This window comes from Bos grunniens, chromosome 15 (genome assembly GCF_055505025.1).
Source record: "Bos grunniens cultivar Pamir isolate PY7600 chromosome 15, Bosgru_T2T1.0, whole genome shotgun sequence".
NCBI lineage: Eukaryota > Metazoa > Chordata > Mammalia > Artiodactyla > Bovidae > Bos > Bos grunniens.
In genome coordinates, this window is record NC_141179.1 from 1,489,504 (window position 1) to 1,514,574 (window position 25,071).

General features: G+C 39.4%; 1 long non-coding RNA gene across 1 annotated transcript in view; it reads left to right on the top strand.

Moving 5' to 3' along the window:
* LOC147357241 (uncharacterized) overlaps positions 1 to 25,071 on the top strand; it is a 79,531-nt gene that overhangs the window by 11,886 nt on the left and 42,574 nt on the right. The window contains exon 2 of the long non-coding RNA XR_015142471.1: positions 9,932 to 10,016. This is a non-coding gene — a long non-coding RNA (uncharacterized LOC147357241). The remainder of the gene's footprint in view (positions 1 to 9,931; positions 10,017 to 25,071) is intronic.

A 25,071-nucleotide genomic window follows, 5' to 3' on the forward strand; every position in this document is an offset into this window, starting at 1 on the left:
CTTGGAGTAGAACATGTTGTACTCAGAATAGCACCACTTGGCCATGTAAGATTTTAGGACTTTGGCATGCCTAAGATGATCGTGATTTTTCTACACTTTTTACATGAATCCATGGCCCTTCAAGAATGCAAGGACAACCTTGATGTTCTTCCTATCCTTCTAACATCAATGGGTACTATACGTCTATATGTTTGTCTCTTTGTATGACCATATGTCGACTTTTCCCAGAAGTCAGATTCTCAAAGATATCTGACACAAAATTGAGTTGTAATAATCTAGAGACAAAACTGCACTTATAAAACAGCATTACCTTCTACTAACTACTGCACTTACTTTAAATTTTCAAACAAGTTTAGCCAATTTTAGAATGGTTAAATTTCTCAAAACAGTAATAGAGAGTTTGTTGAGCTGGGAGCTAAAAGAGATGAGCTGAAAGAAAATCACACAGAAAAGGTGATGGAAAAAGAGAGTGAAACACAAGGTGTCATGTTGATCCTTCTACCTGACAGGGTTGTGTGTGCGTGGAAAAGAGGAAAATTCAAATGGATAGCAGGGAGGGTGACAGAGGAGAGGAAGAAAAAAAAAAAAAAAAACTACTTTGTTAAAAAAAAAAAGTGGATCACCAAGAAGTTACTCTGCTCCACCCAGTATTTTGCTGCTGCTTCTGCTGCTGCTAAGTCGCTTCAGTTGTGTCCGACTCTGTGCGACCCCATAGACGGCAGCCCACCAGGCTCCCCCATCCCTGAGATTCTCCAGGCAAGAACCCTGGAGTAGGTTGCCATTTCCTTCTCCAATATTCTAGGGTGCCCCTTTGTTCTTATTCTCTATCTCTTGTAAACTGTGTTTAATTGCAATCTAAGGAAGGACCATGGTTGCATTCTGTGGGCTAGAGCCTCCCTTCACCTGGAAACCACAGGTTAGTAGCAAGTGGTCTGAGGATGGAAATGTACTTGAGCACTGAGTAGAAGTCTCTTTTTTTTTTTTTAAATTCATTTCCATTTGTTTTGCTAACTAATAAAGAGACACTTATTAAGGAAAATATCTTATTAAAATAATTTTTATTCACTATTGAGAAAAGTCACTATCTTTTTTTCCTAATAGAATTGCCAAAAATTTAGACTGGGAACTCCTGCCTAATTTTACCATAATGGAGACAGTCTGATTAAAAATGAAGTTAACTAAAAATGAAGCAGAAACAACCAATAGAAGAAACCCATATTTATATTTCAACTGTAGAATTCATTCATTTCCAAACAATTTTACCATCTTTCATTTATTCTTTTTATGTTATTGCTTTCTTGTGCATGTACACCAGCTCAGGTGTGTCCACTCAGACATGTCCGATTCTTTGCAACTCCTGTAGACTCTAGCCTGCCATGCTCTTCCATCCATGGAATTTTCCAGCAGGAATACTGGAGTGGGCTGCCATTTCCTACTCCATACTGCTTTTTTGCATTTATGTAAATAATAAAATGAATCCTAGTAAACTTACTACCATCTCAATAACTAAAATATTACCCATAATTAAACATTTTAAACACTTTCCTATCTGCTGCCCACCTCTTCTTAAAATTAAGAAGTATTTTAATTTTTTCCTAAAAATAAAATAATTTTATCAATATATATTTTCCCTGGCTTTGAATTTTACAGAACTTTACATCCTTTATGCAGACTTCTTGGAATTGCTTTTATTTTTTTCATCTAAAAATACTATGTTTTATTTTGGTTGTTGAATTTAGTTGTAAATTCATTTCCACTGGTATATCACACTCCATTGTGGGATTATTTAAAAATGTATTTATTCAATATTCAGATATTTGACTAACTATTATGAACAGTAATTATGAACATAAAAATATGTTTCCTAGGAGTGTAATTAATAGGTTTCAGAATATGCCAATATTCAGATTTACAAACTAATGTAAATTTCAGTAGGGAGGAAGGAGATGCAATCTAGTTATGTGCCAAAAAAGAAGACAAATAGAATATTTGTGAACAGAGCTAAAAACTTTCACACAATTCACAGAGAATCAAATAGAAGTGTGTTCTCTTCTGTTGTTGTTGTTTTAATTAAGAACATGGATAAAATTAAAATCCCCAAAAAAACCTGAGTTCATAGTTTTCAATGTCAGTTTAAAAATGTCAAATTTTAACCTCTTTTTCCTTGTCATTTGTAAGATAATTTTTTCAATGCTAATGTGATCCAAAGTCCTGTGAAGAAAAAATAATTTCTTTGAGGCAGAAAGACTTATTCTTGTTTATTAAACATTATGAAAATATCTGATCTATACAATTAGATTAGAGGTTTATCATTATATTTCTATCACTAAAGAACATATTTGTAAAAGCATTTCCATATTGCTGCATGCTTACATCAGTGCTTACATACATTATATAATGTATGTAATTATGTAATGCTTACATACATTACATTAGAATTTAGGAGAAGAGGCATTATAATGAAGGATCTTAATTAGAGTATTGCATAATATCAGAGGTCTTTGTTCAACTGAAGATGGCCTGGATTCAAAACCCTAGCCAAGTAGAATAATATGTTCTGGTGTTTAAATGATGAAGAGATGTATCATATTTACTTTCCCATTGATTTGTTAAAGAGCTCTATAAATAGACTAACTTTCAGGACCTTGAGTCCTAAGTAAATCTAGTACCTAATACCATATAATGGCAAGTACTGTCTGCAAGTACTTGAAACTATGACAGATTCCTTACATTGAGTGATGGACTCAAAAAAATATATTACCTTTATTCTTTCTCATAATTTAGAAATTCAATATGAATTGGCGGGAATAGATGAAATGAATAGGTGAATAGATGGAATGCAAAGAATTTTCAGAGCAGTGAAAACACTCTGTATGATACTATTTATATAATGATGGACACATATCATTATACTTTTCTCCAAATTAATGAAATATACAAGAGAGAACCCTAAGGTAGACTATGGACTTTGGGTTATTATGTGTCAATGTAAGTTCATCATTTGTAACAAATTTGGAACAAATCAACTCTAGGAGAAGCTCATAATGGGAGATACTACATATAGGAGTAGGGATATATGAGAAACCTGTACATTCCTTTCAACTAAATTGTTAACTTAAAACTGTTCTTTAAAAAAAAAAAGCCTTTATTAAAATTTAATACAATGTATTTACTCCCTGATGTACAGGCTTCTACATGAAAATGCCAAGTGTTTCTCTAGAGTGTAATTTCTTGGAGCCATGAGCTACACTGAGGCAAGAACTATGATATATTCTTTAGATCATCCTTACTTAAAGATGCCTTGGGACTCCAGTCCCGGCCTTTGGCTCATGAAGCAGAGCAGGAAAAAGTGCATTCTCTGAGGTATGCGGCAAACCGTGGTCACTGCCTCCTTCCAGTGCAGTCTCTGGTATCCATGGATGATGTGATGCTTTAATTAGTCAGAACACTTGGTGCCAAAGCGTTACCCACTCTAATAGGCACTTTGGTCTATCAGCTCCCAGGTGACAACTTCTTTTAGCAACCAGTGGCTTCCTGACAAGAAGTTTTGGATTTAATCCTACTATCAAGCTACTGAAAACGGCTCCTATTAGCAGGCCACAATTCCCCCAACGTAATAAAAGTTTCTCTGAAGATATTACATCAGCCATCTTGAATGGTGCTTCTGTCTCTAGTGCCCTGCTCAGTCAGGGATGGGGACCAAGGTCCGTTTCCTTTCTCCCCATCTGTAAGTTCATGCCAACTCTCTGCTTTTACCCAGAGCATCTTCTAAGATCACGCTTCTCCCACTTCCTCTCACTCAAAGCATGGGCCATCTTCACATTCAAGACTGTGTGTCCCTTTGGGAAATTTTCTTTTTTTTTTTAATTTTATTTTATTTTTAAACTTTACAATATTGTATTAGTTTTGCCACATATCAAAATGAATCCACCAACGGTATACATGTGTTCCCCATCCTGAACCCTCCTCCCTCCTCCCTCCCCTCCCTTCCCTCTGGGTTGTCCCAGTGCACCAGCCCCAAGCATCCAGTACCATGCATCGAACCTGGACTGGCGACTCGTTTCATACATGATATTATACATGTTTCCATGCTATTCTCCCAAATCTCCCTACCCTCTCCCTCTCCCACAGATTTTCTTTGTTTGTATACATGGCACCTAAGGGTACTTTTCAATGTGTAGCCAATTATTTCTCATATTTGAGTATTTTTTTCAAAAGACTGTTAAATAGGTAAGTTCTGAAGTTCAGTTTCATGCCTGGTCTTCAGCCAAATATTTTTATCAACTCAGAATTCAGCATTTGAAAGGTGGAAGAGCTAAACGCCAACATTAGTGTCATTTGTGACCTGTCTGCCCTCTGGAATATGACTGTATAATTTACTGTCATGTACAGTCTCCATAATGATGCTATCACAACTCAGTCACAAGATTCAGACTCATTGTTAATACACACATGTATGTGTGCTCAGTCTCTCAGTTGTCTCTGACTCTTTATGGCTCCATGGACTCTAGTCCCCCAGAATCCTCTGTCCATGGAATTCTCCAGGCAAAAATACTACAGTGGGTAGCCATGTCCTACCTCAGGGATTTTTCTGACCCAGGGATCAAAACCATGTCTCTTTTGTCTCCTTCATAAGCAGGCAGATTCTTTATTACTGTGCTCCCAGGAAGCCCTAAGGTAACATATTTACTCTCAAATATTGGTGAGCATTTTAGGTGTGACTAGGACACAATATCTCCTTATTCATCTTTTTTCACTTCAGTTTCTTGCTGCAAATTAATTAGCAAAATGACCCAACAGGACTTTCACAATTCTGTGATATTCAATTGGGTGTGTGTGTGAGTAGAAGAAGCTGAATGGTTCTATGAAGACCTACAAGATCTTTTAGAACTAACATCAAAAATAGATGTCCATTTCATCATAGGGGACTGAATTGCAAAAGTAAGAAAAAACACCTGGAGTAACAGGCAAATTTGACCTTGGAGTACAGAATGAAGCAGGCTGAAGGTTAATAGAGTTCTGCCAAAAGAATGCACTGGTCATAGCAAACACCCTTTTCCAACAACACAGGAGAAGACTCTACACATGGATATCACCGAAATAAGATTGATTATACTCTTTACAGCCAAAGAAGGAGAAGCACTATACAGTCAGCAAAAACAAGACCAACAGCCGACTGTGGCTCAGACCATGAACTCCTTATTGCCAAATTCAAACTTAAATTGAAGAAAGTATGGAAATCCACTAGATCATTCAGATATGACTTAAATCCAATCCTTAATGATTATACAGTGGAAGTAAGAAATAGATTTAAGGGACTAGATCTGATAGACAGAGTGCCTGATGAACTATGGGCAGAAGTTCATGACATTGTACAGGAGACAGGGAGCAAGATCATCCCCAAGGGAAAAAAATGCAAAAAAGCAAAAGGGCTGTCAGAGGAGGCCTTACAAATAGCTGTGAGAAGAAAAGAAGTGAAAAGCAAAGGAGAAAAGGAAAGATATAAGCACCTGAATGCAGAGTTCCAAAGAATAGCAAGGAGAGATAAGAAAGCCTTCCTCAGCAATCAATGCAAAGAAATAGAAGAAAACAACAGAATGGGAAAGACTAGAGATCTCTTCAAGAAAATTAGAGATACCAAGGGAACACTTCATGCAAAGATGGGCTCAACAAAGGACAGAAATGGTATGGACCTAACAGAAGCAGACGATATTAAGAAGAGGTGGCAAGAATACACAGAAGAACTCTACAAAAAAGATCATCATGACCCAGATAATCACGATGGTGTGATCACTGACCTAGAGCCAGACATCCTGGAATGTGAAGTCAAGTGAGCTTTAGGAAGCATCGCTATGAACAAAGCTAGTGGAGGTGATGGAATTCCAGTTGAGCTATTTCAAATCCTGGAAGATGATGCTGTGAAAGTGCTGCGCTCAATATGCCAGCAAATTTGGAAAACTCAGCCGTGGCCACAGGACTGGAAAAGGTCAATTTTCATTCCAATCCCAAAGAAAGGCAATGCCAAAGAATGCTCAAATTACCACACAATTGCACTCATCTCACACATAGCAAACTACTGCTCAAAATTCTCCAAGCCAGGCTTCAACAATACGTGAACCATGAACTTCCAGATGTTTAAGCTGGATTTAGAAAAGGCAGAGGAACCAGAAATGAAATTGCCAACATCCATTAGATTATCAAAAAAGCAAGAGAGTTCCAGAAAAACATCTATTTCTGCTTTATTGACAACACCAAATCCTTTGACTGTGTGGATCACAATAAACTGTGGAAAATTTTGAAAGAGATGGGAATACCAGACCACCTGACCTGCCTCTTATGAACTCTGTATGCAGGTCAGGAAGCAACAGTTAGAACTGGACATGGAACAACAGACTGGTTCCAAATAGGAAAAGGAGTATATCAAGGCTATAGATTGTCACCCTGCATATTTAACTTATATGAAGTGTACATCATGAGAAACGCGGGGCTGGAAGAAGAACAAATAGGAATCAACGTTGCTGGGAGAAATATCATTAACCTCAGATATGCAGATGACACCACCTTTATGGCAGAAAGTGAAGAACTAAAGAGCCTCTTGATGAAAGTGAAAGAGGAGTGAAAAAGTTGGCTTAAAGCTCAACATTCAGGAAACGAAAATCACGGCATCTGGGCCCATCACTTCATGGCAAATAGATGGAGAAACAGTTTAAACAGTGTCAGACTTTATTTTGGGGGGCTCCAAAATCACTGCAGATGGTGATTGCAGCCATGAAATGAAAAGACTCTTATTCCTTGGAAGAAAAGTTATGACCAACCTAGACAGCATGTTAAGAAGCAGAGACATTGCAAACAAAGGTCTGTCTCATCAAGGCTATGGTTTTTCCAGTAGTCATGTATGGATGTGAGAGTTGGATTATAAAGAAAGCTGAGTGCCGAAGAATTGATGCTTTTGAAGTTTGGTGTTGGAGAAGGCTCTTGAGAGTCCCTTGGACTGCAAGGAGATCCAGTCAGTCCATCCAAAAGGAAATCAGTCCTGAATGCTCATTGTAAGGACTGATGTTGAAGCTGAAACTCCAATATTTTGGCCACCTCATGCAAAGAACTGACTTAGTGGAAAAGACCCTTTTACTGGGAAACATTGAGATGGTTGGATGGCACCACTGACTCAATGGCCATGAGTTTGAGTATACTCTGCGAGCTGGTGATGGACAGGGAGGCCTGGCATGCTGCAGCCCATGGGATCTCAAAGAGTCAGACACAGCTGAGCAACTGAACTGTGTGCATGCACACATACACACACACACAGAAAATCCTTTAAAATATATGACATTTATCTCTAAAAATTAACTTTTTGTTTGGTTTGAAGATTTTTATGTGATGATGATTATTGGCAGGGTTCTCTGTGAATGTGAAGGTCCTGGCAAAGAGTTATCACAACTGGACAGGAAGAGGAGAAAGAAAACTTAGGATACAGGATGGGTCAGATTAAAAATGCATAGGCTTTTGAGGGAGGGAAGGTAAGTTCTTCATGGAACTAACTGAGAATGGCAGATGCTCTGGGTACCACTTCTGTACCCACAAATGTTTTGAGAATGATCTTTCTGCATTGGTTCTCACAAGGGCATTCTGTAACATAATTGGCCAGGTGTTCCCAGCTACTGAATTATGACTGAAGAACTGACAACTACCAAGATTTCCGTTCTTGCTGCGTGGTGTCAGAGAAGGATCCTAGCCCATCTGACTATGTAGGGAGACCACTGTGGTATCAGTGGTGTGTAGTAAAGCTAACTCATCATGGGTGATCATCTGAACCGAATCTGAGCAACATTTTGTGGTGCCCCAGCCTTCTGGGAACATGTGACCAGAGCTCCTTCCTCCAATTGGATCATAAAAAATCCACAGTAATAGGTGCCCTCAGATTAGAGTGGCTTTAGATTAGATTCAAAGTCTTCAGTAGTTGGTTTTTGGTCATTTTGATACTAGCTCTGGCGAACTCTAACCTCAAGGCCTACAAGTTCGATATATTTTGGCATTTCTGTTCCCATCTCAGTTGTCTAAGGCTGGCTGGATGTAAACTGGATCAATGACCTTAGCTACATTATTTTCTTTAACACTTTTTCTTTTATACTCTCTTTATTATTTACTGTGTCTTCATCTTTAAAACTATGATTTACCATACGTGCTATTGTACATTTTGGGAAATTTCCTCCTCCTGATACTTTGAGCTAGCCCAGAAGATATTCTGTTTCTGTTTTTTTTTTTGTTTGTTTGTTTAATTTACCACTATCCAAGTGAAGAATTTCCAGAGTGCTTTTTGTTTTGTTTTTTCTTGAAGGATCCCTGACTTAAATGAATTAAAGTTCTTAGAAGTTACTTGTGTTGCTGTTATACATACTAGAAATCAAATTCTCACATGATTAGAATTCTGGCATACTCTAACCATTAATATTTTTTACCAATTTTAAAATGATTTAAATTTTTGAGGACATTTCTTAGCTCAAAAAGGCAATAACAGAATTCCTCATATATAGTCAATGAACTCTAAATATTCATATAAATTATCAACCTATTTCCTATTTTTTAAATTATTCTGGTGCACCGGGACGACCCAGAGGGATGGTATGGGGAGGGGGGAGGGAGGGGGGTTCAAGATGGAGAACACATGTATACCTGTGATGGATTCATGTTGATGTATGGCAAAACCAATACAATATTGTAAAGTAATTAACCTCCAATTAAAATAAATATATTTATATTAAAAAACAAAACAAAACAAAGAAATTGACCATTATTTATTATTGATTTTATGCCAAATATTTGTTGCTAACTATTTTTATAATGAGGGCTTTCCTTGGTGGATTAGATGGTAAAGAATCTGCCTGCAATGCAGGAGAACAGGGCTTGATACCTGGGTCAGGAAGATCCTCTGGAGAAGAGAATGGCAACTCACTCCAGTATTCTTGCCTGGAAAATTCCATAGACAGAGGAGCCTGGTGGGCTACAATCCATGAGGTTGCAAAGAGTCAGATATGACTGAGCAACTAACTCTTTCACTTTGATTCCTATAATAGCTAGATTCTACTGGTAGGACTTATAATTGCAAATGTGGTTCAAGTCCGTTTTCATGGGATAGGTTGTTAAAATTGCTTATCTTGATAGGCTCAGTTCAGTCGCTCAGCAAAGTCCGAATCTACGACCCCATGGACTGCAGCACACCAGGCTTCCCTGTCAATCACCAACACCCAGAGTTTGCCCAAACTCATGTCCATCAAGTCGGTGATGCCATGCAACCATCTCATCCTCTGCCGTCCCCTTCTCCTCCTGCCCCCAATCTCTCCCAGCATCAGGTGAGGTTCTTCTCATCAGGAGGCCAAAGTACTGGAGTTTCAGCTTTAGTGTTAGTCCTTCCAATGAATATTCAGGACTGATTTCCTTGAGGATTGACTGGTTGGATCTCCTTGCAGTCCAAGGGACTCTCAAGAGTCTTCTCCAACACCACAGTTCAAAAGTATCAATCTTGATAAATAACCCTTCCAATTTCACATTCCTTTTCATCATTATTAGGAAAATTTTCTATACTGCACAGTCATAAAATAATTTTGCCATAGTTTTCTCTGTTACTTAGACAGGAACTTTCTGTTTAAAGTTTTTGTTGTTGTTGTTGTTTTTGTTTTGTTTTGTTTTTACCATGGTAAAAAGAATGTGTTTCAGATAGCTACACATTGTCCTAACAACTTTTTTGAATAGTTTGTATTTTTCCAGTAATTTGAGATACCACTTTAACCTTATTCCAAAATCTCTTATCCACTGTGCCCTTTTTTTTTTTAAGCTTTCTTTCTTTTTTTTTCTTTTGATGCAGACCATTTTCTAAAGTCTTTATTGAACTTTGTTCTATTTCTTCTGTTTTATGTTTGGGTTTTTTGGCTGTAAGGTATGTGGGATCTCAGCTCTCCAGTCAGAGATTGAACTCACACCTCCTGCATGGGAAAGTGAAGTCTTAACCTCAGAGCCATCAGGTTAGTCCTTTACCCATTATATTCAATTTCAGGGGTTTGTTTTCAGTTTAAATGATATGCCTATTCTATTGTTAATGTCACATATTTATAGTCATTGTAGCTGTCTGCTATATTTTTGGTATCTGGTAGCTTTTCCTCTATTTTTTTGTCCAGAGTTACCAGCCCATATTTTGAATATTTATTTTTCAACATGAATAAACTTGTTTGACTAAAATGTATTATTAATGATTTTACTGGAGAACAACTCTTTAATGTGTAAGTAACACTGTGGAGAGCTGATGTCCTAAGGATGTTGAGTATCTTTAGGATATTACACAAAATTAGTTCCTAGAGGAAGTAATCCTTGGAACTCACATAGGGCCTGTAATAGTTCTAGTTACCTACCCATCAGAATAGAAAACTGCCTAAGTCACTGGGCAGAGTACAGTATTCAGAAATGCATTGTTTCTGTAATGAGGAAAAGTTCAGCATAATCTAATCATAAATTCTGGATGATCTGTCCATTGATGTAAGTGAGGTATTAAAATGAAGTGAAAGTGAAAGTTCTTCAGTCATGTCTGACTCTTTGCACCCCTGGGTTATACAGTCCATGGAATTCTCCAGGCCAGAATACTGGAATGGGTAGCCTTTCCCTTCTCCAGGGGATCTTCCCGACCCAGGGATCGAACCTTGATTTCCTGCATTGCAGGCAGACTCTTTACCATCTGATCCACAAAGGAAGCCCCCCACCCACCAACATCATTATCAGAATATGCAACAAATATGTGGGATAACATCAGGAATAAATAGTGTTCTGGAGACTGCTCTTCAGTTCAGTTCAGTTCTCAGTTGTGTCCAACTCTTTGCGACCTCATGAATCGCAGCACGCCAGGCCTCCCTGTACATCACCAACACCAGGAGTTCACTCAAACTCACGTCCATCGAGTCAGTGATGCCATCCAGCCATCTTATACACTGTAGTCCCCTTCACCTCCTGCCCCCAATCCTTCCCAGCATCAGGGTCTTTTCCAATGAGTCAACTCTTTGCATGAGGTGGCCAAAGTACTGGAGTTTCAGCTTTAGCATCATTCCTTCCAAAGAACACCCAGGACTGATCTCCTTTAGAATGGACTGGTTGGATCTCCTTGCAGTCCAAGGGACTCTCAAGAGTCTTCTCCAACACCACAGTTCAAAAGTATCAATTCTTCGGCACTCAGCTTTCTTCACAGTCCATCTCTCACATCCATACACAACTACTGGAAAAACGATTACAAAGAATACATTTGAATCAGTTCTAATGAGGTGGATGAAACTGGAGCCTGTTATACACAGTGAAGTAAGCCAGAAAGAAAAACACCAATACAGTATACTAACGCATATATATGGAATTTAGAAAGATGGTAACAATAACCCTGTGTACAAGACAGCAAAAGAGACACTGATGTATAGAACAGTCTTATGGACTCTGTTGGAAAGGGAGAGGGTGGGAAGATTTGGGAGAATGGCATTGAAACATGTATAATATCATGTATGAAACGAGTTGCCAGCCCAGGTTCGATGCACGATACTGGATGCTTGGGGCTGGTGCACTGGGACAACCCAGAGGGATGGTATGGGGAGGGAGGAGGGAGGAGGATTCAGGATGGGGAACACATGTATACCGTTGGTGGATTCATTTTGATATGTGGCAAAACTAATACAATATTGTAAAGTTTAAAAATAAAATAAAACTAGACGGACCTTTGTTGGCAAAGTAATGTCTCTGCTTTGAATATGCTATCTAGATTGGTCATAACTTTTCTTCCAAGGAGTAAGCATCTTTTAATTTCATGGCTGCAATCACCATCTGCAGTGATTTTGGAGCCCAAAAAAATAAAGTCTGACACTGTTTCCCCATCTATTTCCCATGAAGTGATGGGACCAGATGCCTTGATCTTGGTTTTCTGAATCTTGAGCTTTAAGCCAACTTTTTCACTCTCCTCTTTCATTTTCATCAAGAGGCTCTTTACTTCCTCTTCACTTTCTGCCATAAGGGTGGTGTCATCTGCATATATGAGGTTATTGATATTTCTCCCAGCAATCTTGATTCTAGCTTGTGCTTGTTCCAGCCCAGCATTTCCCATGATGTACTCTGCATATAAGTTAAATAAGCAGGGTGACAATATACAGCCTTGACGTACTCCTTTCCCTACATGGAACCAATCTGTTCTTCCAGGTCTAACTGTTGCTTCCTGACCTGCCTATAGGCTTCTCAAGAGGCAGGTCAGGTGGTCTGGTATTCCCATCTCTTTCAGAATTTTCCACAGTTTATTGTGATCCACACAGTCAAAGGCTTTGGCATAGTCAATAAAGCAGAAATAGATGTTTTTCTGCAACTCTCTTGCTTTTTCCATGATCCAGTGTTTGTTGGCAATTTGGTCTCTGGTTCCTCTGCCCTTTCCAAAACCAGCTTGAACATCTGGAAGTTCACACTTCACGTATTGCTGAAGCCTGGCATGGAGAATTTTGAGCATTACTTTACTAGTGTGTGAGATGAGTGCAATTGGGTGGTAGTTTGAGCATTCTTTGCATTGCCTTTCTTTGGTTTTGGAATGAAAACTGATCTTTTCCACTTCTGTGACCACTGCTGAGTTTTCCAAATTTGCTGGCATATTGAGTGCAGCACTTTCCCAGCATCATCTTTCAGGATTTGGAATAGCTCAACTGGAATTCCATCACCTCCACTAGCTTTGTTCGTAGTGATGCTTTCTAAGGCCCACTTGACTTCACATTCCAGCATGTCTGGTCTAGGTGAGTGATCACACCATCGTGATTATCTGGGTTATGAAGATCTTTTTGGAGAGTTCTTCTGTGTATTCTTGCCACCTCTTCTTAATATCTTCTGCTTCTGTTAGATCTGTACCATTTCTGTCCTTTATTGAACCCATCTTTGCATGAAATTTTCACTTGGTATCTCTAATTTTCTTGAAGAGATCTCTTGTCTTTCCCATTCTGTTGTTTTCCTCTATTTCTTTGCATTGATCACTGAAGAAGGCTTTATTATCTCTCCTTGCTATTCTTTGGAACTCTGCATTCAGATGCTTATATCTCTCCTTTTCTCCTTTGCTTTTCACTTCTCTTCTTTTCACAGCTTTTTGTAAGGCCTCCTCAGACAGCCATTTTGCTTTTTTGCATTTTTTTTATTGGGGATTATCTTGCTCCCTGTCTCCTGTACAATGTCATGAACTTCTGCCCATAGTTCACCAGGCACTCTGTCTATCAGATCTAGTCCTTTAAATCTATTTGTCACTTCCACTGTGTAATCATAAGGGATTTGATTTAGGTCATACCTGAATGGTCTAGTGGTTTTCCCTACTTTCTTCAATTTAAGTCTGAATTTGGCAATAAGGAGTTCATGATCTGAGCCACAGTCAGCTCCTGGTCTGTTTTTTGCTGACTGTATAGAGTTCTCCCTCTTTGGCTGCAAAGAACATAATCAATCTGATTTTGGTGTTGACCATCTGGTGATGTCCATGTGTAGAGTCTTCTCTTGTGTTGTTGGAAGAGGGTGTTTGCTATGACCAGTGCGTTCTCTTGGCAAAACTCCATTAGCCTTTGCCTGGCTTCATTTCATACTCCAAGGCCAAATTCTCTTGCTACTCCTGGTGCTTCTTGACTTCCTACTTTTGCATTCCAGTCCCCTACAATAAAAAGGACATCTTTTTGGGGTGTTAGTTCTAAAAGGTCTTGTAGGTCTTCATAGAACCGTTCAACTTCAGCTTCTTCAGCATTACTGGTTGAGGCATAGGCTTGGATTACCATTATATTGAATGGTTTGCCTTGGAAATGAACAGAGATCTCTGCCAAATTTAATTTGTTTTGAAATCTGGAAAATTTGCCAGATACAGTCTTCATAGAATTCTTAAGTGAAGCACAACACTTCTGTTCAGACTCTTTAGGGAAAAAAAAAAAAAAAAAATATATATATATATATAGAGAGAGAGAGAGAGAGACAGACAGACAGACAGACAGACAGACAGAAAGACTTTTAGCCTGGAGGGAAAAGGAAAAGCTCATTACTACAGAGTTCTGTACATTTTTTTTTTTTTTTTAAAGTGGAGACTTTGTCACATCTGAGGACAAATAAGTTAAGACAATACTATGATAAATGCTCAGATAAATATTAGTTCCGAGGATTATTTCCTAAACAGGGAGACAAATCACACAACCCAACTCTGCACAGATTAGGATAATCTGTTTATTGATGATTTCTGCAGTTTCTACAACTCTTTGGTTAATTTGACACTTATGCTATCTTCCCACAAGGTGGTGCTCAACTCAAATAGTGAGCTAAATCCAACTTCAGATTTCACCTAGAAATTTTATAGATTTGCCTGTCTTCAGATAAATGCTAATAGACTGTGTGAATTTTTCAGTAAATTGCAGTTCATCCTGTGAGTAGTACTTCAGACCACACTGACCAATCTCTCTTTAAATTCTTGACCTGGATGTCAAGTGAGTCGAAGCTGCTAAACCATCACACTGCAGTTTCACTCTCCATCTACTCTCTCACTGTTCTGAAGTGCTTACAGGACTATTAGGACCGTCAGTGATAAAGGGCTATACACGCTAGAGCAATAGTCCCATCTTTTCCTCTGTCTTTAGAATCCCAAAACCTTCTTCTCTTTCTTGAGTCCCAATCAATGACTTTACCTTTTAGTTAAGGGAAAGCTTGATGCAATTAGAAATAATTTCTGCGGGTTCACTTCACTCTGTCTACTCACCTCCTGTATCTGCACCCACATAATCAGCCTCCCTGCCTGTTATAAAACTCCACTCCCTGTGAACTCTCAGTTCTACTATCTCAAGCCAATACCTCCACTTGTGTACCAGATCTCATTTCCTCCTGCCATGTAAGAGCAATAGTCTGATAATTCTCCTCTCGCAACCACTCCAATATTCTTTCCTGGAGAAGTCAATGGACAGAGGAGTCTGGTAGGCTACAGTCCATGGGGCTGCAGAGAATCAGACATGACTGAGTGACTAACACTCCACCTTAGCAACATTTGTTCTTTGCAGGATCATTTCCATAGACATGAAACATCTTGCCTTTTTTTTTTTAATCTCAAAATATCATTTTTAAAAACTCCACTCTCTTTCCAAATACTTTTTTCCATTAATTTCTTTCCCTTCCTAGCAAAATGTGTCAGGAGAGTTTTTATACTTCCTATATTATTCATTTTCTCTCATTCCATCTCAAGCCAAAATGAGGCAAGCTTCCCCAACACTCTACCTTAACAAACTTTCTTTGGCAATATTGCAAATGACTTTTACCTTGCTAAATCCATTGCTAAATTAATTGCTATTTTCTTGATACACTTATTTCATTGGTTTTCAATTGACTTGGCTTTCTTGATGTTCCTTCTACTTGACAGGTCACTCTTCATTCTCCTTTGTTGATTCTGTCTTTCTTCTCTATGTAAGTTTGCAGTACCTAGGGCTTAATCCAAGTCCCCTTTTTCTCTCTGTCAATGTATACTACCTCAATAAATACATCCAGTCCTATAGCTTTAAATGTTATCTGACTGCTGAATGTCCACAAATGTATAACAGCATCCCAAATCATGGTCCCTAATTTGAGTCTCATATATGTACCTGTCTGTCCAAATCTCCACTTTGTTGTTTAATAATCATCTCAAATTTTAAATGTAAAAAAATGAACTCCTGATACCAGTTCCACTCACCATCATCCCATCCTTACCACCATGCTATTCTCTTAGAGAAAGATTCCTCTTCTCAGTTGATGGTAACTCCATCCTATCAAAGTGAAAATGAAAGTACTAGTCTCTTAGTCATGTCTGACTCTTTGTAACCCCATGAACTGTAGCCCACCAGGCACCTCTGTCCATGGAATTCTCCAGGCAAGAATATTGGAATAGGTAGCCATTCCCTTCTCCAGGGGATTTTCCAGACCCAGGAATCAAACCTGAGTCTCTCCCATTGCAGGCAGATTCTTCATCATTTGAGCCACCAGGGAAGCCCCTTCTTATGAATTTAATATCTTAGGCCAAAAACTTTAAGTAACTCCTCAGTTTTCTCTTCCTGCGCACAAACAGTGTGACACAAAATTATGCTAGTTCTACTTTCACAATATATCCAGAACTCAACATTTCATGCTATCTTTATCAACACCAATCAGAGTGAGTCACATTTAGTTCTCACCTAGATCACTGGAATTCACTCCCTAACCCGTCTCCCTAATTCTATAATTGCTGCCCCAACTTCACCCCAGTCAACCCCTTTTGAGCAGTCAGAGTGACCCTGTCACAGATAAATCAAGTCCTGCTCTTTTCTCTGATGAGAGCTCTCTAATGGTCTCAGGTTCACTTTCATCAGCAACGAGTCATTAATGCAACCTGTCAGGCACCATGTGAAGGGACAGTATCTCTTGCTGCTTCCTGAGCTCCCACCTCATTGGGCAGCTTACTGTTTCCTGAACACACTGGATGCATGACTTCATGTGGCTGTCCTCATGGCTGACTCTCTTATCTTTTTGTAATACTTATTCAATTAATATGTCCTTCATGAAGACTATCTTGATCATGCATTTAAAATTGCAGACTACCTCCTAGCACTAAATATCTTCCTTACAATATGCTACTTTTAATTTTTATGTAATACATATAAGCATAATGACACATGATATCCACTTGTTTGTGTGTGTGGTTAGTCACTCAGTTGTGTCTGACTCTTTGTGACCCTATGGACTGTCCATGGGATTGTTCAGGCAAGAATACAGGAGTGGGTTGCCATTTCCTTCTACAGGGGATTGGCCAATATCTACTTGCATGTTTGTAATTGTAATTAGCAATTTCTCTCTCCTTCTCTAGGATCTAAATTCACAAAGGGGAAGAAATCTTTACTTGTTCTGTTCACTGTTTTAGCTCAAGCACCTAAAATATGTCTGGCACACAGTAGCTAATCAATAAATATTCGTGGAAAGAATTAAATTTTTTCTAAAATATATAGAACCAAACTATTAAAAAATTTGGTAGACTCAGATCTTTAGTCATACATAGTGGGAAAACACCAAAACGAATCTACTAGACTTCAAAGAGTCACGAAAATATTTGCAAAACTTTTCAAAATATTTTCAAAACAGCCCATTGTAAATAGCTGTAAACCATATGCATTTGTAAAATATTGGTTACATAATAAATTTGAAATATTGAGTGTTAGATAAAATGATCACTTTGTTACTGTAGTTTTAGCCGAATGTCTTAGAATTCAATGCTAGACACTAAGGATGTAAACAATTCCAGTTACCAAGGAATTTCTATTCTGCCTTTTTTTTTTTCCCCCTTTACTACTTTTAAAAAAGCCTTTAAGTAACTCCTTGTATGAAAAATTTATTCTTGTGAATAATTCTAGTCTGTATTTAAACTTCTACTTACCACTCTACATTGGTTCTCTAGACCTCTATTCCATCTACCTTCACTTTGGAAGTCGTTGGAATGCTAAAATTCCTGTTCCTCCCACTCCCTAAATCTTGATCTCTGTAAACTGGATTCTTCCCTTTATGTGCACTGTTGAGGAATTTGGAAGGTGATACTGCAGAGTCCATCTACATTCAACTCTTGGCAATTTATGCACAAAAAAGACTAACAAGAGATAAGCAATCTGCTTTAGGCCCAAAGTTCCACAGCTGGTCAGGAGCAGTATTAAAGTATTTCAGTTCATATCTTTAAATTTCAATTCAATGCCCTGGGTGCTAAAATATAGCTTTTTCAGTGTATAAGTTTCTGTAGATAATATTTGATTATCTGACTTCAATTACACCTACAGCCATTACAAATAATTTGACTAACTAGTTAGAAAAGCATCACAAAGTTACCAAAGCACTTAATCATTCATATATTTTGGCAATCACGTTCTATGAAAATGTAAAACTTCTGGCAAATCATCTGATAGTCATTTCCTACCTGGGAGCCTGGGATATAACCATGGGCAAGTCAGGATCAGCACTGGAGAAGTATTGAAGAAATATCATTTACACCAGGGCATAAAGCAAATTTACACCAGCTGATAAAGCACATTTCTTGATGAAAATGAAAGAAGAGAATGAAAAAGTTGGCTTAAAGTTCAACATTCAGAAAACAAAGATCATGGCATCTGGTCCCATCACTTCGTGGCAAATAGATGGAGAAACAGAGGAAACAGTGGCATATTTCTTTTCTTGGGCTCCAAAATCACTACAGATGGTGACTGCAGCCATGAAATTAAAACACCAATACAGTATACTAACGCATATATATGGAATTTAGAAAGATGGTAACAATAACCCTGTATACGAGACAGCAAAAGAGACACTGATGTATAGAACAGTCTTTTGGACTCTGTGGGAGAGGGAGAGGGTGGGATGATTTGGGAGAATGGCATTGAAACATGTATAATATCATATATGAAACAAGTCGCCAGTCCAGGTTCGATGCACTATACTGGATGCTTGGGGCTGGTGCACTGGGACGACCCGGGGGAATGGTATGGGGAGGGAGGAGGGAGGAGGGTTCAGGATGGGGAACACATGTATACCTGTGGCGGATTCATTTTGGTGTATGGCAAAACCAATACAATATTGTAAAGTTAAAAAGAAAAATTAAAAATTAAAAAAATTAAAGATGCTTACTCCTTGGAAGGAAAATTATGACCAGCCTAGACAGCATGTTAAAAAGCAGAGACATTACTTTGCCAACAAAGGTCTGTCTAGTCAAGGCTATAGTTTTTCTGGTAGTCATGTATGGATGTGAGAGTTGGATTATAAGGAAAGCTGTGTGCAGAAGAATTGATGCATTTGAAGTTTGGTGTTGGAGAAGACTCTTGAGAGTTCCTTGGACTGCAAGGAGATCCAACCAGTCCATCTAAAGGAAACCAGTCCTGGGTGTTCATTGGAAGGACTGATGTTGAAGCTGAACTTCCAATATTTTGGCCACCTGATGTGAAGAGCTGACTCATTTGAAAAGACCCTGATTCTGGGAAAGATTGAAGGTGGGAGGAGAAGGGGACGACAGAGGATGAGATGGTTGGATGGCATCACTGAATCAATGGACATGAGTTTGGGTAAACTCTAGGAGTTGCTGATGGACAGGGAGGCCTGGCGTGCTACAGTCTAGAGTCTCAAAGAGTCAGACACAACTGAGCAACTGAACTGAACTGAATAAAGCAAATTAGGGGATTATAAAAGCAAATCATGGCTCAGTTAGTAAAGAATCCACCTGCAATGCAAGATATCTGTTTGATTCCTGGGTTGGGAAGATCCTCTGGAGAAGGGCACGGCTACCCACTCCAGTATCATGGCCTGGATAATTCCATAAACAGAGGAGGCTGATAGGCTACAGTCCATGTTTACTTGGCTTTTGCTGCTTCCCTGGTGGTTCAGATAGTAAAGAATCTGCCTGTTTCTGCATGCCAGTGCAGGAGACCGAGGTTTGATCCCTGGGTCAGGAAGATTCCCTGGAGAAGGAAATGGCAACCCACTCCAGTGTTCTTGCCTGGGGAATTCCATGAACAGAGGAAACTGGCAGCCTACAGTCCATAGGACTCAAAGAATCAGACATGACTGAGCAACTACACACACAGCAGGGCATAAGAAAACATTTAAATGGTATTGTTAGGTAGTTACAATAGGAAAACGGAGTCCAAACTAGCCATGGCTAAAAGACAAAGAAAGGAAAAGGCCTATGAAAATAGAACAAAGGAAGGTCCGAAGACCAGAGTGAGAACCTGAGGTGAAGCAAACAGCCCTCCTGGCTAGCCCAGTTTACATAGGGCAGGCTCAGGCGAAAGAGCAAAAACATAAAAAGAGGAGCCAAATTTGAGCCCCTGGCTTCTTGTCTCTTCTCTTCACATCTTTTGAATTGCCCCGTCCCCACTCCTCAAGGACGTATTTTCCTTTGCTTGCCAAATAAAACTGAACTGTAACACAGAGCTATAACACTGTTCCATCCATCACTTCAAATCTTTGCTGTGGCAAGACAGAACTGAGGAAATTACAAACTCCCCTGATAGTATCAAGCTAATGAATGGGAGTCTGCAAGAAATCTGTAGCTCAGTGAAGGAGTTGCTAAAATAATTATGATTGAGAAATAAACAGGAAAAAAAATGGCAACTGCAAACTAAGAAGTGTTCTTGCCTTGAGAACCCCATGAACAGTAAGAAAAGGCAAAATGATAGGATACTGAAAGAGGAACTCTCCAGGTCGGTAAGGGCCCAATATGTTACTGGAGATCAGTGGAGAAATAACTCCAGAAAGAATGAAGGGATGGAGCCAAACCAAAAAAAAAATACCCAGTTGTAGACGTGACTGGTGATAGAAGCAAGGACCGATGCTGTAAAGAGCAATATTGCATAGGAATCTGGAATGTTAGGTCCAGGAATCAAGGCAAATTGGAAGTGGTCAAACAGGAGATGGCAAGAATGAACATCGACATTCTAAGAACCAGTGAATTAAAATGGACTGGAATGGGGGAATTTAACTGAGATGACCAATATATATACTACCATGGGCAGGAATCCCTTAGAAGAAATGGAGTAGCCATCATGGTCAACAAAAGAGTCCAAAGTGCAGTACTTGGATGCAATCTCAAAAATGACAGAATGATCTCTGTTCATTTCCAAGGCAAACCATTCAATATCATGGTAATCCAGCCTATGCCCGAACCAGGAATGCTGAAGAAGCTGAAGTTGATCGATTCTATGAAGACCTACAAGACCTTTTAGAACTAACAGCCAAAAAAGATGTCCCTTTCATTATAGGGGACCAGAATGCAAAAGTAGGAAGTCAAGAAAGTAACAGGCAAATTTGGCCTTGGAGTACAGAATGAAGCAGGGCAATGGCTAATAGAGTTTTGCCAAGAGAACGCACTGGTCATAGCAAACACCCTCTTCCAACAACACAAGAGAAGGCTCTACACATGGACATCACCAGATGGTCAACACCAAAATCAGATTGATTATATTCGTTGCAGCCAAAGAGAGAGAAACTCTACACAGTCAGCAAAAACAACAATGGGGGCTGACTGTGGCTCAGATCATGAATTCCTTATTACCAAATTCAGACTTAGATTGAAGAAAATAGAGAAAACGACTAGACCATTCAGGTACGATCTAAATCAAATCCCTTATGATTATACAGTGGAAGTGAGAAATAGATTTAAGGGACTGGATCTGATAGACAGAGTGCCTCATGAACTATGGACAGAGGTTCATAAAAATGTACAGGAGACAGGGATCAAGACCATCCCCATGGAAAAGAAATCCAAAAAATCAAAATGGCTATCTGGGGAGGCCTTAAAAATAGCTGTCAAAAGAAGAGAAGCAAAAAGCAAAGGAGAAAGGGAAAGATATAAGCATCTGAATGCAGAGTTCCAAAGAATAGCAAGGAGAGATAAGAAAGCCTTCTTCAGCAATCAATGCAAAGAAATAGAAGAAAACAAAAGAATGGGAAAGACAAGAGATCTCTTCAAGAAAATTAGAGATACCAAGGGAACACTTCATGCAAAGATGGGCTTGATGAAGGACAGAAATGATATGGACCTAACAGAAGCAGAAGATATTAAGAAGAGATGGCAAGAATGCACAGAAGAACTGTACAAAAAAGGTCTTCATGACCCAGATAATCACGATGGTGTGATCACTCACCTAGAGCCAGACATCCTGGAATGTGAAGTCAAGCGGGCCTTAGAAAGCATCGCTATGAACAAAGCTAGTGGGGGTGATGGAATTCCAGTTGAGCTATTCCAAATCCTGAAAGATGATGTTGTGAAAGTGCACTCAATATGCCAGCAAATTTGGAAAACTCAGCAATGGCAACAGGACTGGAAAAGGTCAGTTTTCATTCCAATCCCAAAGAAAGGCAATGCCAACGAATGCTCAAACTACCGCACAATTGCACTCATCTCACACGCTAGTAAAGTAATGCTCAAAATTCTCCAAGTCAGGCTTCAGCAATATGTGAACCGTGAACTTCCTGATGTGCAAGCTGGTTTTAGAAAAGGCAGAGGAACCAGAGATCAAATTGCCAACATCCGCTGGATCATGGAAAAGGCAAGAGAGTTGCAGAAAAACATCCATTTCTGCTTTATTGACTATGCCAAAGCCTTTGACTGTGTGGATCATAATAAACTGTGGAAAATTCTGAAGAGATGGGAATAGCAGATCACCTGATCTGCTTCTTGAGTAACCTATATGCAGGTCAGGAAGCAACAGTTAGAACTGGACATGGAACAACTGACTGGTTCCAAATAGGAAAAGGAGTACATCAAGGCTGTATAGTGTCACCCTGTTTATTTAACTTATATGCAGAGACATTACTTTGCCAACAAAGGTCCGACTAGTCAAGGCTATGGTTTTTCCTGTGGTCATGTACGGATGTGAGAGTTGGACTGTGAAGAAGGCTGAGCGCCGAAGAATTGATGCTTTTGAACTGTGGTGTTGGAGAAGACTCTTTAGAGTCCCTTGGACAGCAAGGAGGTCCAACCAGTCCATTCTGAAGGAGATCAGCCCTGGGATTTCTTTGGAGGGAATGATGCTGAAGCTGAAACTCCAGTACTTTGGCCACCTCATGCGAAGAGTTGACTCATTGGAAAAGACTCTGATGCTGGGAGTGATTGGGGGCAGGAGGAGAAGGGGACAACAGAGGATGAGATGGCTGGATGGCATCACTGACTCGATGGACATGAGTCTGAGTGAACTCCAGGAGTTGGTGATGGACAGGGAGGCCTGGCATGCTGCGATTCATGGGGTCGCAAAGAGTCGGACACGACTGAGCGACTGAACTGAACTGAACTGAGTACATCATGAGAAACGCTGGGCTGGAAGAAGCACAAGCTAGAATCAAGATTCTGGGAGAAATATCAATAACCTCAGATATGCAGATGACACCACCCTTATGGCAGAAAGTGAAGAGGAACTCAAAAGCCTCTTGATGAAAGTGAAAGAGGAGAGTGAGTTGGCTTAAAGCTCAACATTCAGAAAACGAAGATCCTGGCATCTGGCACCATCACTTCATGGGAAATAGATGGGGAAACAGTGGAAACAGTGTCAGACTTTATTTTGGGGGGCTCCAAAATCACTGCGGATGGTGATTGCAGCCATGAAATTAAAAGACGCTTACTCCTTGGAAGAAAAGTTATGACCAACCTAGATAATATATTCAAAGCAGAGACATTACTTTGCCAACAAAGGTCCATCTAGTCAAGGCTATGGTTTTTCCAGTGGTCATGTATGGATGTGAGAGTTGGATTGTGAAGAAAGCTGAGCACCGAAGAATTGATGCTTTTGAACTGTGGTTTTGGCCACCTCATGTGCAGAGTTGACTCATTGGAAAAGACCCTGATGCTGGGAGTGATCGGGGGCAGGAGGAGAAGGGGACGACAGAGGATGAGAAGGCTGGATGACATCACCGACTCAATGGACATGAGTTTGAATGAACTTATGACAGGGAGGCCTGGTGTGCTGCAATTCATGGGGTCACAAAGATTCTGACACGACTGAGCGACTGAACTGATTGGAAATCTAGGAGGTCGTGTAGTCAGTTTGAATATCTCAGAGTAGAGAATCTTGATACTTAAGAATTAATTTAAAGAACCAAGTCTTGCTTTCTACTTTTGTTGTGAAACTGCTCAAGGATATCTATTTAATACCATCAAATAAAAGACAAACCTGTTCCAGAAGGAGGGGGAATGCATGCTAAGTTGCATATCACTCTGCTAGATGATATCATGGGTGTCCATTCTGTAATTGAGATGACAGTACAGGAACAAATGATTGAACATTTAATGCTGTGATCTATATTTCTGCCTGCACAGCTGCTTGCTGATCGGGCCTCGTGATGTCCTTGCCCCAGGGAATACCTGTTATTAAAGTAGGTGGGTGGAAATTCACTGGATTAGGGATTAACACCACCATCAGAGGAGAATCAGCCTCAAGGGGTCAGCTAGATGTCACAGCTGCTCAAACAGGCACTGAACTCATAGTCCAGGTTCATCTCCCCAAGGTGAACAGTACATTCATAATATAATTTCTAAGTAGCTGAAAGAAAAATGTTTCTACTTTGACCTCAGACTACACTCAACTGGGATGCAAACAAGGGTCTAAATGATTTGGTAAGCACTGTACTTGGTTGACTTGTAGCAATCATCCCTAATTAAAGAGAATGTAAATCCTTTGGTTAAACCAGAAGTGGAGAAGGAAATGACAACCCGCTCCAGTATCCTTGCCAGGAAAATCAAAAAAGTTTGTTTCTTCATTATGAACATAAATATTTTGACTTCTCTTTTAAATCTCTCTTTGAAAGCAATAAAAATTCTAATTTTGCAAATTTGACCAAGAAGTAATAAATGGATGACGTTTACTTCGTTTATATCCCAGACAGCTTTTGTTCACTGTGAAAAAAGAAAAGAAAAAAAAAATCAACTTGGAATAATTTCTCTTGGTTCTTGGACTCCCTAAAGTTACCTCTTGTGAATGAACCTTGAGTTCGTAAGATCTTAGGTTAGATCTCAGATGACCTTATAATTTTTATTTATTGAATTTTCCTTTTTTGACCAACTCTTATAACTAAGCTCTAAGAAAGTATCTTTCGGAGAAGGCAATGGCATCCCACTCCAGTACTCTTGCCTGGAAAATCCCATGGATGGAGGAGCCTGATAGGCTGCAGTCCATGGGGTCGCAAAGAGTCGGACACGACTGAGCGACTTCACTTTCACATTTCACTTTCATGCATTGGAGAAGGAAATGGCAACCCACTCCAGTGTTCTTGCCTGGAGAATCCCAGGGACGGGGGAGCCTGGTGGGCTGCCATCTCTGGGGTCGCACAGAGTCGGATACAACTGAAGCGACTTAGCAGCTGCAGCAGCAGCAAGAAATACCTTTATTACTTAAGTATGCCATATGTAGAGTTTTAGTTATTTCACAGAAATATAGCATAGAAATTACTTCCAACATATGACAATCATTAATTAAATGAATTAGAGTGAACAAGTAGAGTACATAAATCATTCACACTCAATATCTCTTTTCTTTATCTTTAATCAATATT